At 33.9% G+C, this 24,178-nt stretch overlaps 1 long non-coding RNA gene across 1 annotated transcript in view; it reads left to right on the top strand.

Moving 5' to 3' along the window:
• The first annotated feature begins 12,729 nt into the window (after positions 1-12,729).
• Positions 12,730-24,178, top strand: part of LOC150093506 (uncharacterized) — a 39,660-nt gene continuing 28,211 nt past the window's right edge. The window contains exons 1-2 of the long non-coding RNA XR_016550401.1: positions 12,730-12,794; positions 12,916-13,062. This is a non-coding gene — a long non-coding RNA (uncharacterized LOC150093506). The remainder of the gene's footprint in view (positions 12,795-12,915; positions 13,063-24,178) is intronic.

Here is a 24,178-nt window from a genome sequence, read left to right as displayed (position 1 = left end):
GTTACGAACAGATTTTTAAAAGCACATACTTTTAGAAAATAATATTAAAAAAATCGATTTTTTTGATCCTCTAAATAGTACTGCCTCCTTAAAACTATCAAAAACTTACAAATTAGCAAAAAGAAAATGCCACAGAGGAAAAACCTGACGTGATAGAGAAAAAGGGATTTGATATTTGAAATCAGCGCACCGAAATTAGTAAAAAACAAGTGTCAGATCCTAATCAGCAGAAATTTTTTTTTTTTTTGTTGGCCAGTGTAATAATATGAAAATCTTTAATCATAGCAAATGGAAAGTGTAATACCTTTAAAAGCAAAATTAAATGAAAGTAGATATTTACAATTCATGTACAGTGGTGCCTTGGTTAACGATGGTAATCCGTTCCAGGATTACCGCCATTATCCAAGGCACGATTCCCCATAAGATTTAATTGAAAATCGATTAATTTGTTCCGGCTCCTCTCAACCATAGTACATATTAAAATGCAGATAAAACTCATTTAAAATATCATAAAAATACGGTAAATATCATTTATTTATTATACATTACATGTATTTGCTTCAAAAAAATTAACATTAATAATATTAATTGTTCATGAAAACGATATATAACGATAATTATCAATCTTCACCAGAAGGACAATTGGGCTCACTTCGGAGTTTTTTGACAAATGGACCTGTAAAAAACATGTCTAGGGTTGTTTGCTTCTGCCTCTTTTTTTAAAATGTTTCTGAAAAACTGCATGGACTTTTCATTAAATAGACCTACAGTTCTGATAACCCTAGATTTGCTTGGATTCCATTTCATACTAACATTTTGAACTTCCCACCACTTTGCCAAAACATTTTTGATTTCATCAGTCGTAATTTGTTCTTTCTCTCCATCCTCATCTTCAGATGAAATTTCCATTTCCTTTTCTTCATATTGCTGCTTAAAAAATTCTTTTAGCTCGTCAGTAGTCAGTCTCGGTCATGCATCTCCAATAATTCTTCAACATCATCTTCCTCTACTTCCAAGTTAAGATCATGAGCAGTTGCCACAATATCCTTTACCAATTTGTTTCCTTCATCTGAAGTTTCTTCATTACCAAAGGAAGGACACAGTTTCCTCCATGCTTCTTTGAGACATTTCATTGTTACTTCTTGCCAAGCCTTTACAATTAGCCTAATTGCTATGACAATGTTGAAATCTTCCTTCCAAATTCTTCTTAGGATTATGTTGGTAGCCTCACATATTTCAAAGCACCTGGTAAAAAGTGCCCTTGTGTAAAGTTTTTTTAAAATTTGCAATTATCAGCTGACCCATAGATTGAATCAGAGATAGTCTTGGGAGGAAGAAAAATCACCTTGATAAAATCTAATTCCTCTGGTAGCTCTTTTCTATGCCCGTTAAATGGCCAGGTGCGTTATCCAAGGTTAAAATGGCTTTTAGAGGCAGATTGTTTTGCTCAAGATAGGCTTTGACAGTTGGTCCAAACACTTCGCGAATCCAGTCTCTAAATTATATTTTTGTGACCCAGGCTTTGCTATTAGGCTTCCACAAAACACCAAGATTGGATTTAGAGACATTGAACTTTTTGAATGCTCGGGATTCTCGGAGTGGTAGATTAACATTGGTTTTACCTTGCAGTCTCCACTTGTATTTGCTGCTAAAAGCAATGGAAACCTATCATTCATTGGTTTATGCCCAGGAAGTGTTTTTACTTCCTTTCGTGATAAATATCCTGTTGGGCATTTTCTTCCAAAATAACCCAGTCTCATCACAATTGAAGACTTGTTGAGGTAGGTAGTCTCCTTCTTCTATAATTCTTGTAAAGCTATTGACAAATTTATCTGCTGCTGCTTTGTCAGCACTAGCTGCCTCTCCGTGTCTGACCACACTATGGTTTCCTGTTCTTTTTTTAAAGTTGTCAAACCAACCTCTGATACTTTTGAAATCATCATCATCTACCTCAGAACTTGATTCCAAAGTCTTCTTTTTCAAATCTTATAATTCTGTTTAGCTTTCTGGCAGATTGCAATTTGAGATGTAGTATCGCCGGCCCTTTCTCTTTCTTTGATCCAAAATAGTAATCGATTTTCCATTTGCTCAGAAAGAAGCCCTCTGACATTCAACTTTGAAGTTCCCTTAGCAACTTTAAGTTCTTTTTTAGCCAAAATGATTGATATTGTAGAATGACTGGTTTCATATATTCGGGCTAGCTGCATAACTTTCACACCTTCATGATGTTTTGCTATTATTTCTTTCTTCTGTTCAATAGAGAAAATTTTTCTGTTTTTTTTCCCTCACTAGCTTTCTTTTTGGGACCCATTTTGTCACACGGTAAAAAAATCCACTCTATAAAAAAAGATATGTAAAATATGGTTTTATTACAAATTGCACAACACTAAGACAAGGGATATAAAGGACATATTGTCACCTCAAAATAAAAGTAAAAGTTAAAAAAAAAACTTTTTGAAATAAAAGTTAAGTTAAATTCGAAACCTGCAATTTTTGACTTAGTGCATTTTCTTGTAAGGTGACGATATTAGATACAGCACCTACCGTAACATACACTGATTAGCAGCTTATAGATACAACGATTATATATAGATGAGATTTGATTTTGCCTTTTGATGGCGAACGAACAGTGACATGCACCTGCCGATTTATTGTCCATATGAACCAACACATAAACAATAAATGCTTAAATACTCATTTTCATCATGAAACGCATTTATAACCACAAATTTTAAAATAAAGCACAGTACACTACAAGAAAAGAAAGAATAAACGGAAAAAAAAGTCACAGCTGGCTACGACTGGTCAAACATATCCGCACTTTACAGCTATGCCACGTAGCTGTTCTCTATTTGACAATGTCTTCCTGCGTATGGCTGAGTGCGATCAGAAAATCCCGGTTTTTTAGATCGGATAGAGGTTCACATAATTGAGAGTCGTTAACGAAGCGATTTTTTTCTTACAGCCACTCGTCGTTAACCAAGTGTTGTGTCCCAATTTGTGATTTTTATTCTAACTAGTAATTTCCTCTCATCTATGTTCTACTATTATCTATGCTCGAGATATCACAAAAATTTTTTTTTTTAATATCCAAGTTATTTCTCCCCTTAGTATCCCTAATATTTGTATTTATACTGCGCCTTTTGAGATATTTAGTTTGAGATATTATATACTAAAACAAGGAGAAAGAACTCAAATATGTCGGAAAGTGTAACTATGTTGCAGTCGTGACACTTTATCTCGTTTCTTAACATTAATTTCCCGCGTGATTAGGTTCGTATTTTTCAAGTGGTGCATTGGACAGCAATTTCAGACAACTTTTATCATTGGACAAAAGGTTTATTAAATTCCTTAACATGGTACAATTCAAATATTAGTTATTACTCAATTCAATGCTATACTAAATATTTACAAACTGACATTAGCTTATCATAAATATTTAAGCTATGATCCTATAATGGGTATTACGATCATGCAGCCATAACAATTCAACACATAACTTCATATGACATGGACATATAATATTAATTCACACTAACTATCCAAACTTAAGTAGCTTAACTAAACCATTTACTGCACTAACACATAAATATGACATTTAAACTTTCTTATACAATATAATAGATATGCAAAATTCTCTGGACACTTAATTACTCATATAACATTAACACTAGCCAGCTTACTTTCAATATATTCTGTCAAATACTAAAGTCCTAGTATTGTTTTCTTGGTCACTTTAACAATTCAGTATTAGAATAATGATAACTAATACAGAAGAATCTTAGTTAACACGAGATATAATTTACAGTACCTTTCTTTCCTGAGTTTTCCATATGGGCCTCTATCTTTTTCTGATTGAAGTATCCTGGTATAACCTCTCTGATAATCTGTTTCTCTTATGTTCCTTTTGGAACTGAACTATGCATACGTGGTTTTTACCTTTCGTTATTCAGGACACACTTTGAATCGTCTAAATAACGGCTGTGCAACTCGCGACGTGGATATCGATTTCTTTACAGTTTTCCCTTTTTCGTGGTTGTCACTGAAGTTGAAACACAAAGAATATGCTTTCTTTTCCTCGACTATATGGCATTCTTCGCTTCTTACATAGGAAATACGGAACCGAAATTCCGCTCACTTTTGCTCTCCGTGTTGTTACGCGGAGATACAATTCCAATCTCGCCACTCAGGAAAACACCTTGAAACCCATACGAAGGAGCTCGCGAAGAACTCTCCTGGAACAGCACCAAAAGCCAAAAGGTCTAAAAGCCTAAAAAAGCCTAAAAGCCTAAAAGTCTTGTGGGGGTGGGGGAGTTCCAACCCTTTTATACCTGCTCTCCTAACGGCACTTTCCTTAACTTCTTTTCTCCGCCCCCTACTTGTTTTTACTTCACCGATCAATTAGGGTGGCGTTTTTCTACCAAACGTCCTTTGATCGGCGAGCCTGTAACAATGTCTCAATCCGGGAATTGACCCTAAGCGTTGTTTGTTTTTTTTCTTTCGCTAGCCTCTAAATTAATCCCCTTTCAAAATTTCTCTATGAATTTACTTAATATTTTAATCTCTAGCCTCTCACATACCATATCTTATGACTAATCATTTTCTGTCGTATTTAGTTAAATTTTCTCTCTTATATCATATCACAACATTAATATATTCTTTCTTTTTTTTAGTTAGTTTAACAAACACCTTTATTTTTTATATATTTTATTGGATGCAAGAAAATTTCTTTTTCTTTTAAATAATTCATCTATTATCTTTTATGCAGGGTTTTTAATTTATTTATTGTTTATATTACACCATGATAGCTGAGAATTCTACATTCTTAAGATATCAGTTGTAACACAAGTACGTCGTTAGCTGAGGCTGTTGTTAACCGAGGCACCACTGTATTATGAGTGATTTTGGCACGGTAGGGGGGGGGAGAAAATTCATTTTGTAGTAAATAAGAAATTTTTCTATGTTGGATGCTGTGCTGCTTGTGTTCGTTACATTTGAATGCATGTTTGATTTGAATATTCCTTTGTACGGAAACCGATGGCTAATATATAACCCACGGCATCCATAATAGTAAGACGTTGCCTGCATGCGGTGGTTAGTGTGGTCGGCCGCATTTTCCTGCCAGCGACCGTACATTACCAATACGAAATATAGGGGAACTTGAATTGCAGGTTTTATTCCTGGTGGCAACACGAAACGGGAAGAAAGGACCAGCTCAGCACGGTAAGAAGACCATGCATCACATCAGTGCGTCTCCTTCAATGCATGCTAAAGTGACTAGAAAAATTAAATCAGATAAAAAATTAGTTAACACCTTTTTATTCCAGTATAGGGAGAAGGCAAGGATGTTTCTACCATATCTAACTTTAAAAAAAAGTTAATATTAGCCTTTATTAAATATGGATATGCACTAAATATACCGTAATAAATAGTGCGCCTGTTAATAACATTTAGGAAACAATACAAGTTGTTTTTCGCTCTGAATAGTATAGAGATTGCAGAAGCCATGGACGTCCAGTGGACACCCATCCATGAGATCGTTTCAGGGGACGTCCTTACTCCGACATTTTTTTTTTTTTTTACATGCAGGATGCATTGAAAGGATATGGTTCGACAGAGTACTAGTTGTTGTTTGGCCACAAGTGATGTCTCTTATGTTCTTAGAGATGTAATTCGATGGATTTTTCCATCTGGTTAAAAGAAAGTTTATTGCAGTTGCACCAAATTTGGAAAATGCCGAGATATTTCAGGTTGCAATGTTTTTGTTTGGGCATACTAAGCAAGGAGCAGAGTTTCTGAAGAGGAGTAAAAGAAGTCCAGATGTTGTTCTTTTTAAGAACTTTCGCCAGTTTAGGTGAAACGGAGCTAATATACGGTAGGGTTATCTAACCTTTTTCACTATTTCTATTTTCAGTATGGCAAGGAGATGGATTGAAAAGTAACTTATTATTTGTATCGAATAAATAGGTATATACAATTCAGCATAATTCTTAGCGTGAAAGTCAGCAACAGAGTTCATGAGAATTTTATCACGATTAAGTATGGTGGCCTGTAAATAGCATTTAGTATTAAAGGGTGTGTTCGATTGGCCGTATTAATTATTTCAATGTAAAGGATTTCAGCATGCTCAAACTGATAAAGTTTAATTTGCTATTAATTTTTCTTCGAGAAATATTAAAATTCCAGTCTGGAATTTGAAAAGCTGTTGCTTCATCATTTGTAACGAATACGTCTGTTATGACCAATATATCAATAACATCGTTGATTCTTCTAATGTTAATATACAGGATGGAGAGGCCTCTCGTTTAAACTCTGTGTTGTTTCCATGTATCGAGGTCTTCAAAAGTACAATTGCTGATATATTCTAGTTTATTTACGTCTGGCTGATTGTTCACATCATCATTGTTGTTGTTGTTTTTGTACTGAAGTCCACTTTTTGATCTAATTAGAAATTTATTGTTATGCTTTTGCAACCTGTCTTTGTCTTCCAAGATTTTGATTTATATTGACTTTGAAATGTGTGATATCCTTAAGAATATCTTAGCATCTCTGGTCCAGAATAATTGATACTTTTTTTTTTCTGTGTTCGATTTTCTGACTTGGTAAAACATATCATGGTTGAACTGTGTTAACATCCTCAAGTATTTATACGTAAATCCGGCAATTTATGCAGTGCCGGATTTACGTATAAGCTAAAAAAGCTACAGCTAAGCGCCTAATCTGCAGTGGCCTCAAATAAAATTTTCATATATTAAAAAGGCGTATATATTTTTAATTTTTCTGAGACCAGCTGATGTAAATTAAAACAGTAGGAGTTCACTGGGTTTTGTATAGCTTAGGACCTCAGCAAGTCTAAATCGGGCCCTGACTTTATGACTCACCTTTCTTCCCTTGAGAAACTGAAGCTTTGTTCTTCGCATGTGAATGACCAGTGTCCACACTGTGATCAAATTTCAGCACTCAAAGTTTGGATACTATAAAGGCGATTTCGATGATTTATATATCACTGGCTTTAGCATGACAGGTAGAATTACTGTGCAACAACTTTAAATTAAAAACAGGAATTAGAACCCCTTTAACCACCTTACCGGCCATTAAAGATCAAATATGCACCTTCAAAAGCTTCGTATCCATCATAAATTTCAATGTGATATCAATGGTATTACAATTTTAATAGGCACTTCGCATCCATGGAAATGTGGACGTATATATACGTCCTGGCCGGTAGCGTGGTTTTAAGCCATAATAGCAGAGGAGCAGCGATATCACCTGTGTAGGCATATGAAGTGGTGTCATCACATCCGTTAGTAAAATGAAACCGAACGCTCTCAGATTGATATTTATTTTTATAGTAATTATAATAATAATAAGAATCTTCAAAATATCGATGCAAAATTTTGTTTAAAAATAGAAAATAATTCATCTGGATGATTTCAAATGATACCTAATTTATAAACAAGGATTAACTGGCTTATTTATATACAGTTTTTCTTCAATCCGACAAGGAATATCAGAATTTTGGCAAAAAATTGCGATACCATTTATCAATGACGCCACTTGTGAATATATATTAGAAACTTGATTTTGGTTCCAATATCAATTATTTCTATTTACTAAATGTCTTACTAAAGATAAAAATATAGTGTCCATAATCGGTTCGTTTCGCATCCAAGAACGTTTTAGACATGTTAAATAAAAGGAACAGACTTTGTCCCTCCCCTTTGTTCAACTCCCTAAATAAAGGAATTCAGTAAAATAATAAAATATGAATGCATACTGTTCGAAAATAGATCATTCTCTTCTTTTATAATATTATTTTCACCTAGAAAAAACGAGTATTAGCAATTTAAATATGCGCTTTCATTCGTGAAAGAATTAGTGCTCATTCCTGTGTTTTATTCTAATCAGTAAAAGGACGAACTTGATCCAGGTAGTTGAAATGCGAGAATATTCTCTTCGTCTGAGAAAAGGAATATGAATAAAAGTTAACATATCATTGCATGCCCCAAATTATTCCTGCGATGGTAATGTGAATTCGAATGCTCTGAAAAACTAATTAATGGGATATCTTAAAGATATCCCATTAATGTTGAATAACTAACATGTATAGCAATAAAATAATGAGAGAAATCTTATTTGACATTAGAAGGCTACTACTGCTAGTAACAAGAATAAACATTTTTGTTCATATACCTGGAGAAGCGAGAGAGAGAGATTTGTTGGTTTAAAGTAAATCAGAGGCAGTTACGATCTTTATATCCTCATCGATTTAATGAGAATATTGAGATCATGGCTGACACAGCTCCGAATTTCACAGATCCTCTTATAAAAATTAGAAAAAGAGCACATCAGATAAATTGGGTGCTTCAAAGCCTGACACCTAGTTGTGATGAAGTAGTTTCCATCCCTTAATAAAGTTTTGATGCATCCATATTTGGAACTTTTTGTTCAGATTTTTTCAGTGGGTTTCTTCAGGATGTAGAAGTGGTTGGGAGAATTCAATGGCAGTTCCTCTCAAGGTGCTTTCAGGTTTGTAGAAAAAATTCCTAAGAGAGAGGAGCAGGAGATCACCGTTGGAAATTCAGTAACAGTGTAGTTAGTAGGGATGTAAGGTTCAAATTGTTTGCTATGAAAGTGGCAAATGAGTGGAATAGGATGTGTGAGGTGGTTGGCAATGAGAAACGCCAATTAAATTTACATCAGATAGAATATTTTATATCTGAACCAGAAACGAATGGCCAGAAGACAAGCACATTTCTGCGGTGTGTAGGTAAGAGAAATAGAAGAAAGGCGGAATCTGTTCCAATGCTGCTTGAACAGCTAAGTTTTCATTCTTTGAGGAAATCATAGTGGTCAAGGTTTTTCCAAAGGACAGAAGCAGATAGAATAAAAGAGATGGCAGCGAAGTTTCTTCGGTGAGTGTCAAGATGGTCTTTAATATATTTTTTACCAGTTGTCGTTGTTCTAATGATTTTAAAGTAGGCTGGAGGAATATTAGTGTCAATTCAGCATTACACTGTGCATGAAAGTGTGTGTAGAAGTGGCACAGGCAAAAACTGAACGTCTATGGGAGAGAATTTGAAGTGGGTATTCGAGAAATTATCATTAATTAGTTGGATTGCCCTTTTCAGATAGAATCGAGCAATTTTACAGAGGAGCTTGTTGTACCACTTCAAATATAGGAGCAGTATTCCATGACTTAGTGGATTTTGGATTTCTATAGAGCCAGGATCTGTGGAGGTTCGAAGTAGTGTCTTTTGGGAAAAAATACAAATATTTTCGAGAATGCAGAAGCTATATTTGAAATGTTGTTGTGCCAGAAAAGATCGGGTGTACAGATCAGTGCAAGAAGAGAATTCTGTTCATGTTAATGTTTTCTTAATATTATTGAAGGCAAGATGTCTGGAATTCCAGTTCTTTTTTGCGATTGATCATAAAGATCTGAGTTTTGGTGGCATTGACACTTACAATGTTGTGATTGCCCAACTGGGAAAAACTCTTAGAACCAAGTTCAGGTCACTGGTCATGACATCGAGGATTCTAATGCTTTATTACTACAAGTATTGTCGAATGAAAAGGAGGAATAGGGTGTACTGTCATCTGCATAGCTATGGATAAGATTGGAAAAGACCAGATCATTTATATACAAAGAGGAAGAGAAAAGGGAAAGAATAGAACCCTGGTGTAATCCTACATTGTTTGGTAACACGATGAGCATAAACCGTCCACTATGATATGTAGTGAGCAAAAAGTGGGAAAGTTAATGATCACGTTGCAGAGTGAATACGGCAGACCATAAGATGGATGTTGATTATATTGGCTCCTTAACAAAACCCGATCAAATAAATTTGAAATGTTGAGAGCAAAAATATCAGCTTCTGCAAATTTATCTATGGGGTGAGTCCAGAGGTGATTGCTGAACACAAGTTCAGCTGTAGATGGAGAGTGGAGAAATTCATACTTTTGGCCATGATTAGTTGATATGTCTCTAGATGCTTCAGGAGTTTGTAGTTGTTAACCTCCATTTTTTCAGAGACAGTAGAAGTGAGACTAATTGGATTGCATATCATTGGTTGTCTATAATCATTTTTCATTGGGATAGAATGGATGTGAACCTGTTACCACGTTGCAAAGTAGATGAGATCTGAATATGATAGATTCAAGTGGCAAAACAGAATTGGTGTTAGTTCTGGGACACAATCTTTAGCATAAATATTAAGCAAGCTTCGGATTCTGGGACACAATCTTTAGCATAAATATTAAGCATTCTTCGGATTTCATTTTGTTGGAAGAATCTGGAAGCCATGAGGATCGCCTATATCGTTGAAAGCAAATCACCTTTCTCCAGATCATTAATGCAATAATTGGAAGAGAAGACTGATTGCATTAAGTTGCTTTTGTCTTTATGTGATATAACTTCTGTACCATAAGGATATAAGAGTGATAAAAACATGGATGGAAAAAGTTGCTCCCAATGTCAATGGCAACGGACAAGAAGGACCGACTGCCATTTGGGCATGAGAAGAATTTATGGAATTTGATCCTTTCAAAGTCTGACTTCGATTGGGTGATGAATCTTTAACGACTGTTGCAAGGATTAGAACAAGCAGAGTGGGCAACAGAAGATTTTGCCTTCACCCATCCATAATATGCAAAGATACTTTTCTATTACAGTATTGATGTAATTGTTTATGAACCACAGCTTTGATGGTGGGTGAGAATTTCGAGTGGAATAAGAGATGAAAAGCTTCATTCTTGTCAAGATGATTTCAGTTATTCATCCTGGGCAGGGGTATGGATAAGAAGAACTGAAGCAATAGACGGACAATCCGTCGGAGGAATATAATCCACTGAGATACTTCTAGATGCCACCCTTGTATTACTTAGTTAGCAAGAAGACAACCGATTACCACAGTATACAAGGGTAGGGATCATGTTACGAGTAAGTCAAGTGTGTTTGCAAACTGAATGGGGTTGTCAGGTAGAAAGGTAGGAAGAATAACGATCCGAGATAGGTCATTGCTGATGACAAACACCTCAACATCCCTTCCTGATTGATCGATGAAACTGGAGAAGCAGAAGCAATATGAATTTTGGACTTTGAAGTCCCCATCAAGGATGGCCTTCCTACTGCAATATTTCGACTGCAGAAAGTTCACTTTTAGCTGAAGAGGTTAGATTGTTTGGTGGAGTTTGGAGAGCAATAAAGTAGCACATGAAAAGGGTATTGATTTGATAGAGAAATTTTGAGCCAATGAATTCAGGTGAAGTGATTAATTTCGCGGTGTTGGAAGTGTCGATTTTGGAAATGGAAGCTCATGATGAAGCTGGTGATGTAAATAATTGGACTTTCATTTTTAGTCTTCAGGATGGTCTGAAACTTCATCATTTGCCAGTGCATATCCAGTGGGTAGGATGCAGAACAAGAAATCATTTTCTACATTCCTCGAACTATAGCGACACAGACTGTCAAAACTCAGGAAAAGAAGAGCACACAATTGTGAGCAGTTTATGGAAATTCTTTACATAATTTGCGATGACAGTATTTTTCGACATGGGTTGAAATTCTCGCCATATGTTCAAGGAAGAAATCACATCCGATTGTTTATTACATTGTTCCACACAACATCTATGCAATGGACCACAACCCAACGAAATGCGATTTTACTCCAGATTTCAAATACTCTTCTACAAAAATATTTCAAAAATCCATAAAAGCAGAACAAAAAATCCAAACATAAAAAAATCCAAATATCTAAGCAAATAACCCAACACTAATACTTACCAAAAAAAAATTCTTTCTACATTAACTTCACCAAATATTCGTGGCTTAAATAACAGTATAAACTATCTGCAGTGCCACCTGCTGTCATGGAAATCAAAACAATTTTTCATATGAGAACCACATAAGCAAACTACTCATTGCACAGGTCTTTTTGCCCCATTGGGCTGCACTTTTGCATTTACCAGAACCGACATACCATGCCACACTAAATATCCTTGAATATCAACTAAGTAGTTTTATTACTTAAATAAAGAGCCAGTAGGCGTCATTTCGGCAATGTTACATTATTTAAATTAAGGGTATATTAAATTCCCCATTGTTTCAAAACCGAAGAAGAAACTCAAAGATCGGAATCACAGTTTCATGCAGAATATAGTAATAGTAAACTATAAAAGTTGTTGCGCTTTTATTGAATTGAAGGTCGAAATGAAGCCTATTGGCTCTTTATTTAAGTAATTTAATGGCTGCATCTGTTTGACAACTCATATAGCAGAGTATATAAGTTCTTTTCGCTATACCCTAAGTATTTATTTGGTCTACCTATTCACTGATGAGATCTCAATAAATATCGAAACCGGTCTAGGTAGTGACCTTCCACCATAATGTATGACATCATACATCTCCTAGGAGATGTGTTTTACATTATGGGAAATACTTAGAATAGTGATAAGAGCTTTAACCGCATTTGGTACGAGTTGCCTTAGTTTGTGTTACGTACTATGTGCTTTAGCTTACGCTAGTATCCGCCGATATTTTATAGTTTACTATTACTATATTCGGCATGAACCACTTTGATTCCGGTCTTTGAGTTTCTTATTCGGTTTTGAAACAATGTGGGATTTAATATCCCCTTAATTTAAATAGGTAATATTATATTATATTACTGTTCTTCAACCGATTGATTTAACTCCGAGAGGTGTCGCGCATAGCAGTGGATTGAACAAGTCGATGTCATTTGTGTATTCGTGTGGTGAAGTCCTCAATTTGAATACTAGCTGTCGAATTATCAGTAAGTAACCTCCCATACTTATTCTTAAGGTGCTTAATTACTAATTAGTAAGTAAATTTTGGTTTGTCATGTACCTTATCACTACAAGTTCATATAACTGATAATTTTGTGTCTTTTATAGTATCCAAGCAGTTAATGAAAAAATATCTAGCAACCGGAGAACTGCCATTACTTCCAACTTACGTACACGGCGGAGTGCTAATTTTAGGAAATGGCGATACGCCGTAAAGTATGCAAGGAAGTAACCGAGATAAGAAGACTTTATAAGGTTGGTGAACTCTAATTGTATTAAAAACTATCATTTTTACTGCGCAAAACTGAATGAAAATCCGTACAAAAAAATTATCAAAGACAGAAAGCTGACCTGTCAATGTACTACATGAAAATTTAGCGATCAACCAAGCTCATAAGAGTCAAGTCGTTTGTCTAAAGCGGTATGCATTCCTCTGCTGAACAGTTGGCTCAGACAAATATGTCACTCAGCCGTGATACCAGTGCAGCTACAGAATCGTATTAAATTTCAAAATTTGCATATCATGCACTTTCTTAACTTTTAGTTATGACAGCGCAACCAAAGAAAATTACGAGTCATCAGCACATTTTGAAACATTCCGTTTATAAAATCGGCCTCTTTTCTTCCAAACCGTCATTCATTAACAAGGGAGTCTATTGGAAATCGCAGCGGACGCATAACTACGTGAGCGGGTACATCATCTTTGATGGCAACCGGATGTGACGCACCGGTAATAAGGGGACAAAATGGAAGTTTCACATTGAAGGACTAGGTGACACAGTGCTGCCATAGAGAGAGGAGCATAATGACTCGCTACTCGAGTGCTGATTTAAGGAGTTAATATTCCTTATGAGGAATTATACTAACTGTTTCTGTATTATGCAACCATGTAGACTGCATAGATTTCGGATTTTTTACTCTTTCAAATATTTTGTTTTATTCTTTAAAATGGTGAAAACTAGAAGCGGTGCTACCCGCTTGATGACAGGTGATTATTTCGCATTTTCACTGTAATCTGCTTTCCTTTGTTTCTTTTTGGCAATTATCTGGTTTTGCACTGTTGCTTCTTTTTGACATTCTTGGAAGAATGAAATTGTTATAGTTAAAAATATAACAAAATAAAAAATCAGTTGTAATTGAAAAAAATTATTAACACATTCGCGTCGCCAAGGATCGTGAGTGACTTAGGTTCGTTCACTACGTCGTTATATTCTTAACGCATTAGCTATAATATCAGTTGCGACCAAGATTTCATCTTCTTTTATGGTAACTTTTTCTAGAACTTTCTGTTTTCTTTTATTCTTTGGTTTCCAAATGTAGACTTCCTTTATTATTCTTTCTTCACTGTACATATTCAATCCATTTTATTCTTTGGGTTGAAAGCCAATTGTTTATTGCTTGTATTTGATATTGTTTTCTTATGTCTGTATTTTTTATTTTATCTGGTCTAGTTTTGTTTACTACTTAATATATTCATTTCACCAGTGTTTAACATTTGTGTTGTTTTCGTAGTGTCTGGTCTTGTTTCTGCCTTATATGTCATAATAGGCCTGATTACTACTTTATAAATTCTTTTTCAAGCATCCTGATATTCTTTCAGCTTTTTCATCTTGTTCTCTGAATTCTGGATGTGGCCTTCCTTCCCAGTTCATTTGTATACCTAAATAATTGTAATATGTTATTTGTTCTATAATAGTAGCTTCCAATTCTAATTTACAACTTTGTGGTTCTTGTGATATTGTCATACATTTTGTTTTTGATATCTTCATATTATATAATTTTGCTGCTTTATTAAATGCAAGTAGTAATATTTTTAACTGGATTTCATTTTCTGCAATTAATATTACATCATCTGCATAACATATAGCTGTTATTATTCTATTTTTATTTCCACTCCTGTATTATGTATTTTTTAACGTTTTGTGTTATTCTATTCATCATTATGTTGAATCATGTTTGACTTAAGGTGTCTCCTTGTCTAATGCTATTATTAATTTGTATTTTCTTTACTTGTTTTTCATTGTGTTTTTATTGTTATCATATATTTCTTTAGTAAATAATTAAAGAAATATTTATTAAAGAAAGAAAGAAATTAAAGTATCAGAAAACATAACAAATAGTTAAGTTTTCTGATACTCTTCTTCTCTGCAATATATCTATTACATCTTGAATTAATATTCTCTGAAATGCTCTTCCAGGTCTATAAAGCAAATAAATAGTTTTGTATTATATTCTATTGTTTTCTCTATCAGTTTTCAAATTATAAATATAGTATCTGTACATGATATATCTTCTCAAAAACCTTATTGGTCATCTAGTAGACTAATTTCCTTTGTTATTTTATTATTTAGAATTCATGTTAGTAATTTTAACAAAGTATTTCATAAATTTATCCATCTATAATTTTCGGCATACCTGTTGGTCCCGCAGACCAACAGATATGCAGCAGAAAAATGGCAAGCCAGCTGCATTAATTGCCTAAAATCTTTAAAGATGAATTGGCCAGCAAATAGAAGCAGAAATAGTGCTACCATGTAAGGGAGAGCTGACACACCGAACTGAAGTCCACATAGAGTAGGTAAGAAGACAGCTGTGTGGAATGCAAACAGCATATGTAATATTTCAACCATCAACATCAGAACATTTACACACCTGGCAAATTAAAACTGATTGAGAGTGAACTAGAACTGTTCCAATGGAAATAGTTGGAGTTGCAGAGACCCACTGGACCGAGGAAAAAATGCAACCTTATTTTACTCGGGAAGGAAAGATAACCATCACAGAGAAGGTGTAGAACTAATCATTAAAAAAATGATTCTTAAACTCAATAGCTGAGAAGAAAAATTTCCTCTAGAGTCATTTTCCTGGGATCCAAAGGAAAAGAAAGAGGAATATTCATAAAAATAATAGAGGTTTATAACCCAGTCCAATCACATGAAGTTGTGGAATATTGGAATATAGTGAATTTCTTGAAAAACTGCAAAGAGAAAAAGGCAAACAAGTACTAGAGATATCCTGATTATTATGGGAGATTTTAATTCAAAGATTGTTCAGTACTCTGGAGATAAATTATAAGTAATGGGAAAATTTGGTCATGGAGAGATGAAGATGAATGAAAGAGAAGAGGACTTGATTAATTTTTGCAAAATAAATCAACTGTTAATCACAAATAACACATTCAAACACAGGTGACAACACAAATACACTTGGACTTTACCAAACCATGATGTCAAAAACTGTATGGACTATATAATCAGTAATAAGAAATGGAAACATTCGTCCTAAAATATCAAAACATTGAAAAAAGATTGACATGGATATAGGCCATAAACTACTATCAGCCAAACTAAAAGTCAGTTGCAAAAGATAGAGAATAAACCACCAACAACAAAAGATGATAGACTTCTCAAAACTAAATGATAGCTTGATCAGATCTAACTGTCACAGATCATTGAAAGACAAATTAAATAATCTTGCTTTAGATACAGTCCTGGAGTATTGGAAAACAGGTAAAGAAATAGCAACAAACATATGTGCTACCAGGCAAGAGTGAATAAAGATTGGCTTACACCAAAGATTTTGGACTTATGCGAGAGAGTAAGAATATCCAAAACTAACCTCTTTGTACCTTGATTACCTTGATGGACCTGTGGTTTCAATCAGGATTTCTCCATGACTGCAGGTCGTAAAGAGCCCAGCTATTCCTGTCTTTCGCTTTTCTTCTCCATTTTCTTCCAACTTTCTTAATCATTGGGTCTTCCCACCTTAAAGTTGGTCTTCCAGGTTTCCTTTTGGTATTTCTGAGATACCAGTTTGTATCTCTGACTCTCCATCTGTTGTCTCCCATTCTGGTGAGATGTCCTGCCCATCTTCTTTTGCTGTTGTAGATTGTTTTTATTACATCTGTGAGTCCAGACTTCTTCCTGATTTCTGTGTGTCTATTTTGTTAATAATGCATATTTTTCTTTCTATTGCACCTTTAGTTGTTATTAAGCTTTGTTCTTCTTTTAAAGTTGTGTTCCATGTTTCACTGCCATAAGTTAATGCTGGTAAGATGTGACTATTGAAAAGATGGGCTCTTATGTCTATATCTATGTTTTGTTTGGTAATTGTTGATTTTATTTTGCTGAAGGCTATCCAAGCATCTATACCAAGCTATCCAAACTAACCTCTTAAAAGAAGATAATGAAGAAAATAGAATATTATACAAAAATTGAAAAAGAAATCAACAAAAACTGTAGATTTGCAAAAATCATCACATACTTAGAGGAAAAAGCAGGATTTGTGCGAAACATGACTCAAGACATTTGAGATAGTTAAAGAGCTAAGCAGAACATACTCACCCAACCCAGTTTCAATATTGCAACAAAATGGAACCACTACAAGCATCATTGAAGCAATAAAAGAAATATTGACTAATCATTTTAAAGAAACATTTGCAGCTGTAGAAAACATAGAACAAGGTGCCTTGAACCGTGAAGAAACTTCTGACACAAAGGACATCCTAAATGAAGAAATACATAAAGTAATCAAACAAATGAAAAATGATAAAGCACTAGCCACAAAAAGAACTTATAGAAGAATGGGGAGAAAGCATAATAAATTACCTAAGGAAACTGTTCAACAAAATACTAATAAAGGAAATTTACTAACAGAATGGAGAACAGGCAAGATCATACCCATTCACAAAAAAAGGAGATGTCAGATCCTCCACTAACTATAGACTTATCACCCTTTTAAGCCACTGCTATAAAATATTCATCAGGATTCTTCAAAACAGAGTTAAACATTCCCATGAAGAACAGATGTAAGAAGAGTAAATGGGATTTAGAAATAGCAGAAGCACAATTGATGCACTTTTCACATTAAACAGATTACCAGATCTCATGTGAGACAAAAATAAAAACTACTGCTGTTTTATGAACTTCAAACAAACTTTTGACTCAATAAACAGAAGCAAACTTATTAAATTTCTAAAAACAGAGGGTTTGACAAATATCTATTAAATTGTATCAAGAATTACTATTCAGAAACACAAACAATAGTAATATACAAAAACATAGAAAGAGATCAAATAGCAATTTAAAATGGAGTTATGCATCGCTGTCCATTGTCACCATATTTATTCAACCTGTACCTAAAAGAATTAGTAGATGGACTCCAGATATGTGAAGGTATAATAGTAAATGGAAGAAATACAATACATTTAAAGTATGCTGATGACATTGTTTTCACTACAGACAGCGAAGAAAAATTAGAAAATATCCTGACCTAGCTACATTCAAACAAGTAACAAATAAGATATGAAAATCAATTTTACTAAAACAGAAGTAATGGTGATAGGAAGAAAAAAGAAAGAAATTCAAATGAAAATAGGAAAAAATAATACAGAACAAGTAAAGCAGTTCAATTATCTAGGATCAATGATCACTGAAGATCTAGACCAGTGGTCGCCAAAGGGGTCGATATAACATTGTTGGGAGTCGACAGAAAAATATTAGGCAACATTGTATTGGTAATATTTAATTTGGTTAACTTGGATTACCTCCGTGACAAAAGACATGGAGGTAATGACAACACAATTAAGAATTAATCGTGGGATCAGTACCTCCATCTTACAGGTCTATGAATAGGACCAGTAAGATGGAGTAAGGTCATGAAAACAGTTACTGAGGCCAAAATGACATATTTACCAATAAACGGATGTTGGTGGTTCCTGCCGGCCGCCTCAGTGGGAGGGAGATTGCAAAACGTGCGTCGTTGTTATTTACTGATACTTACAAGTATTCGATCCCACTCTCATTTTTGCGCATCGGCATACAAGTGAGCGTTAATTAATGTTCTAAAATTCATCAACATACATATTATAATTCAATCGTTATTCATTCATGAACTTAATGGCTTGTACTTTAAGGCTTGTTTTGGTAATCTTTCTGTTTTCATTCTTTGAATGTGTTCCATCCATTTATGTTTATATTTTTTAATTTTTTCTATTACTGGTTCTTGGTTTAATTCTTTCATTATTTCTTCATTTTTTTTTTTGATCAAATAGGGTATAGTTTGTAGTTTTTCTCATAAACTTCATTTCTGCTATTTGTTTTATTGTCCACATTTCACTTCCATACAGACTGGCAGGGCTAACTTAAGTATTGTACAATTTTAGTGTGGTTTGTTTTTGAACTAGGATTGGTTGAAATATAGAGTTAATTACACCTGTTCTTTTTAAATATTTTGCAATTTTTACGTTTATATCTTTTTCATTTTCATATGTGATCGTATATCCTAGGTAGTTAAATGAATTCACCTGTACTAATCTTGTTATCTATTACTATTTTAGTTGTTGCTGGGTTTTGTCCTTTAAAGGCCATAGATTTTGATTTTTCTGTTGATATTATCATACCATAATCTTTGGCTAACTCATTTAGATCTAAAATAGCTTTCTGTAAGTTATCTTCAGAATTTGTAATTATTATTCGGCAGAATGCAGAGTGTTTAAGTTCACTGTCGGAGAAAGTTTAATTCCTTGATGTAAATTTTATTCCATTTTATTATTATTTCATTTAAGTAAATAACAAAAAGAGTTGCTGAGAGGGATGCCTTGGTTAATCTCTCTTTATATGATAGTTTGTGATTTAATCTTATTTGTCATTGATTATTTTCATATATATTTGTGATAGCTTTTAGGATATTATTTGGTATTTGTCTTTCTTTTAATATGTTAAATAATGTTTTTTTTGTTTTTTTTAACTTTGCCAAATGCTTTTTCAAAGTCAATAAATGTAATATGTGATTCTAAATTGTATTCTCTTCTTTTCTCTATTATTAATTTTAGGCCAAAAGCAGGGTCTATACATGATTTTCCTTTTCTAAATCCAGTATGTACTTCTAAAATAAAGTTTTCAGAATATTTCATTAGTTTGCTATTTAAGATTCTGCTATATAGTTTGGAACAGGAATTTAGTATACTGATACCTGTTTAGTTTTTAGGGTCATCTCTATTACCTTTTTTAAAGAGAGGAATCACAATTGCTTTTTACCATTATATTGGGGGGGATACTAGTTGAATAAATTTTATTTAAAAATAATAATAGTCTTTCTTTGAATCTTGTTCCTGCATGTTTATATAGTTCTGAACCTAGCTTATGTTCTCCAGGTAATTTTCTGTTTCTTGTTTCTTTCAGGCTGATTTCTAATTCTTTAGTTATTTCGTTTTCGTTAATTGTTTGCCAGTTGTCTTTTTCAAATATTTGTCTGTCCACAATTATGTGTAGTAATTTATGGATAACAATGGGCACACTAAAAAAATAGGAACAATAAATGATTAAACAAAGAACTGAAATTAAAGATGTATAAAACAATGATAATTCCCACAGTACTGTATGGCTCAGAATGCTGGATCTCTTAAGAAAAAAAGAAATGGATAAACTCAATACATTTGATCATCATGTTGGAGCTTAGATTTTTTACAACACTCAGAAAGGATTAAAAAGGAATTTAATACTTCCTATATTTCATCCTAGTCACTAGGACATCGACGGGGATTACAAAAATAACTAATGTAACATGTACACAAATATCATACAATACTCAGCCCAACCACGTGGGTGACACTAAAGTCCTATCTAGGTGGAGCGCCCTCTAAGGGCGGTTGTAGGTGGCCTGGAATGTAAGGTGGGACCTCTGGTGATGAGTGTTTCCCAAATCTTCGGAAGCTTAATGCAACTGTATTTATTAAGGTTTGGTTGATTTCTAAGAGCTGCTGCTACTAAGAATAGTCTCTCTTTCTTGAATTTGCTGTGTTGGAGCATAGTGGTTTTCTTCCATGATACCCTGTGGGTGGTGTCCAAGACATGGTCAGCCAAGCCTGAATGACCATAGTTGTGTTTACAGATGTAAGACTTGTGTTCCTTTTTGATGAGAGGTTTACTACTGTCTGGAGCTGTTGAATTTGTGGTTGTGGTTTGTCTTTAACCAGGTTGTTATATTTCTTGATGTTTATTTTTTGAAATTCTTTCTGTGCAGAAGTTTCCGAAATGCCAGAGCGAATCGACCAAAGTTCAGGGTTAAGAAAGGTGGAGAGCTCTGAACGTAAGAAGCCAATGGCAGCATTCGTCACTGAGAGGGTGGCACGTGCAGAGGCGATTTGTTCGTGTAGTAATGCTGGGCTGGCATGGTTATATATGCGGAGTGCTTTTTTGGAATGGAAATTGGTCTTTAGTTTAATGCAGTTCGTTATCACTCTTGTATCCCGACATCTTTTTAAAAGGCCAGCCTATTTAGTTGCCAAGATAGTCGTAGTTTTGACTTACCGTCAAAAAAAAAAAGAACAATTGTTTACTCTTCCTAGACACCTTAGTCACACGTATGCCTAATGATATGCTTGCCTTCACTGTATACAGAAAACCCACACACACACAGGCAGTTACATTCACAAACTCTCCTGCCACCACCACCCCTCTCAAAAATATGGCATTATTAAAACTCTTACCAAGAGAACCCACAATCTTTGTTCCAGTGGAACCGCCCTCACTACTGAGCTTAACCACATACACAACACTTCCCTCTCCAATGGCTACAGCAATCACAGTATCAAAAAAATAATCAGTTCCCCCCCCCCCCCCCCCATTCCCCGTCCTTCTTGTCAACAAGATTTTAAAAATGCGATCACCATATCCTACATCCATGGCACATCCGAAAAAATAGCCAAGATTCTAAAAAAGTTCAACCTACACACAGCATAAGCCCCACCGCAAACTTGCTACCCTTATCCATTCTAAGAAAGATCAGCTTCCTCCTCTCTCTCTGCCTGGAGTTTACAAAGTACCTTGTTCCTGTAAGCTGGCGTACTTTGGACTGACAGGCAGATCAGCATCACTCCGCCTAGAGGAACACAAGTCTTACATCTGCAAACACAATTATGCCCATTCAGGCTTGGCTGACCATGTTTTGGACACCACCCACAGGGTATCTTGGAAGAAAACCACCATGCTCCATTACAGCAAATTCAAGAAAGAGAGACTATTCTTAGAAGCAGCAGCTCTCAGAAATCAACCAAACCTTAATAAATTCAGTTGTATTAAGCTTCCGAAGAATTGGGAAACACTCATCACCAGGGGTCCCACCTTACATTCCAGGCCACCTACAACTGCCCTTAGAGAGTGCTCCACCTAGATAGGACTTTAGTGTTACCCATGTGGTTGGGCTGAATATTGTATGATATTTGTATACATGTTACATTAGTTATTTTTGCAATCCCCGTCGATGTCCTAGTGACTAGGACGAAATATAGGAAGTATTAAATTATTTTTTAATCCTTTCTGAGTGTTGTAAAAAATCCATTAAGCCTCCAGCATGATGTCCTCACAGCACTTAAGCCTCTACACAGGAATCAATGCTTTTGAAATGAAATTTCTAAGAAAAATCAATAGAACAAACTGGACAGGAAAAAAAAAATTAGAAGGCAGAAAAAAACTTAACTTTAAAAACTATAACTACTGCACTCAAAAGAACCAGCTGGTTTGGACATTTTTCAAGAATGAACCCAGAGAGACTATCAAACATATTATTAAATGGTAGAAGGAAGACCAAAAAGAAATGGATTGACAACGTTAAAGAAAGCACCCACTTGAACTCCACAATAGATCTTCATAAAAAGACAGCAGGCAAAGAAATGGCAAAGATTCGTCTCTGAGAAACTCAACCGACCATGAGCAGAAGAGAAGATATATTTTTTATTTTATTTTATTATTATTTTTTTTTTAATACATCCTTTCTTAAATATGGGTATTATACTTTTTTTTTTTTTTTCATTCTTCAGGAATCTGTTTTGTTTTTATTATTTGATTGTATAGTATATCTAAACTCCAAGTTATAATTTCTTTACCATTTTTAATAATTCATTATTGATATTAACTAGACCTGGTGATTTCCTACTCTTCAGATTTTTAATTACATTTTCAATTTAATGTTTTTTCAATTTTTCTGTTGTATTCATTTCTTCTTGGTTAGTTTGTATACCTAGTTTACTTTTATTTCAGCTATTTATTTATAAAGGTTTTAAAATAATTTTCTAATTCTTCTAGTTCTACTTTTAATATTGGGATAAATATTCTTCTTCTTTCTTTTGTGTATTAATAAATCTCCACATTTGTTTATGTATACCATAAAAATCATATTCAAATTCTTTTATACGTGATTCCCAAAATTGACTTTTTTACTTTCTATTGTCTTCTGATTAACTTTTTTACTTATTTCCTTTTATTCGTTCCAATTATCTGTTCTTTTCATTTATAGATATTTTTCTTTTGTTAATATTTTTTTTCTTAGTTAAATCATGGAGGCCATATTCTTTAATTTTCTTATTTTTATTTTATTTTTTACCCCTAATGCTTCGGTTGCTATTTAAGTTAAATTTGTATTAAAAATCTTCCAATTATCTTCTACATGTTGTTCACTGCTTTTTAGTCTATTGTAGCATACTGTTTGTGCTGATTTTCTTGAAATTTTATTTTCACCCATTTGTTGTGAAGTCTTAGTTTGCATATTAACACGTTATGTTCACTTCCAGTTTCTTGTGATGTTAACATTCTGACGTATTCTATTTCTGATGGGTGTATTACTTTATTGCATATAATATAATCTATTATTGATTTCTGTCATCTTGTATTTTAAAATGTTATTTTATGCTGATGAAATGTATTGTTTATTTTTTAAATTTTATTTGCACAGAATTGTATCAGTGTTCCTGGATTATTGATTCTTCATTAAATCTTTAGATAATTCCATGTATTGGTATTTTTCCTATTCTTATCTTTAAGTGTCCCATTATAATTAATTATTCATTTGGTTTTATTTCTTGTACTATTTGTTGTAGTTCCTTATAAAAAGAGTGTTTTTTTTTTTATTATTTTCATCCTTCTGGAGCAAATATTGTAATTATATTTATCTCTATCTGTTTTTATCTTGACTATTAATATTAACTCTTTAATTATGTATTACTGTTCCTACTCCAGCTTCAACTTTTTTTTTTTTAACTCTGCTGTACATAAATATAGCATTATAAGTTCATTATTCCATTTCCTTTTTTGTTTGTTTGTTTCTGTTATGCTGCATATTTCAGTGTTTCTTATGGTTATTTCTTGAATAAGTTCTTCCTCTTGTCCAATCTCCCATTCACCTCTCCACCACAGTGAGGTGTGGGTAGGATTTAGAGAGCTACATCATTATATACTGAATTTGCCTTCACCTCACACAATTTAAAATAAATATTCCAATCCAAAAAACACATAAAGATAAAAATTTGATAAGCTGGAATTCGTAATGTGAGAACTACTTGTATTTTTTTATTTTATTTATATTTAATGAAACAGTG

The sequence above is a fragment of the Typopeltis vanoorti genome, chromosome 24 (genome assembly GCF_054136105.1).
Source record: "Typopeltis vanoorti isolate ZY-2024b chromosome 24, IOZ_Tvanoo_1.0, whole genome shotgun sequence".
Lineage (NCBI taxonomy): Eukaryota > Metazoa > Arthropoda > Arachnida > Uropygi > Thelyphonidae > Typopeltis > Typopeltis vanoorti.
This window is presented reverse-complemented; position numbering and strand designations above follow the sequence as displayed.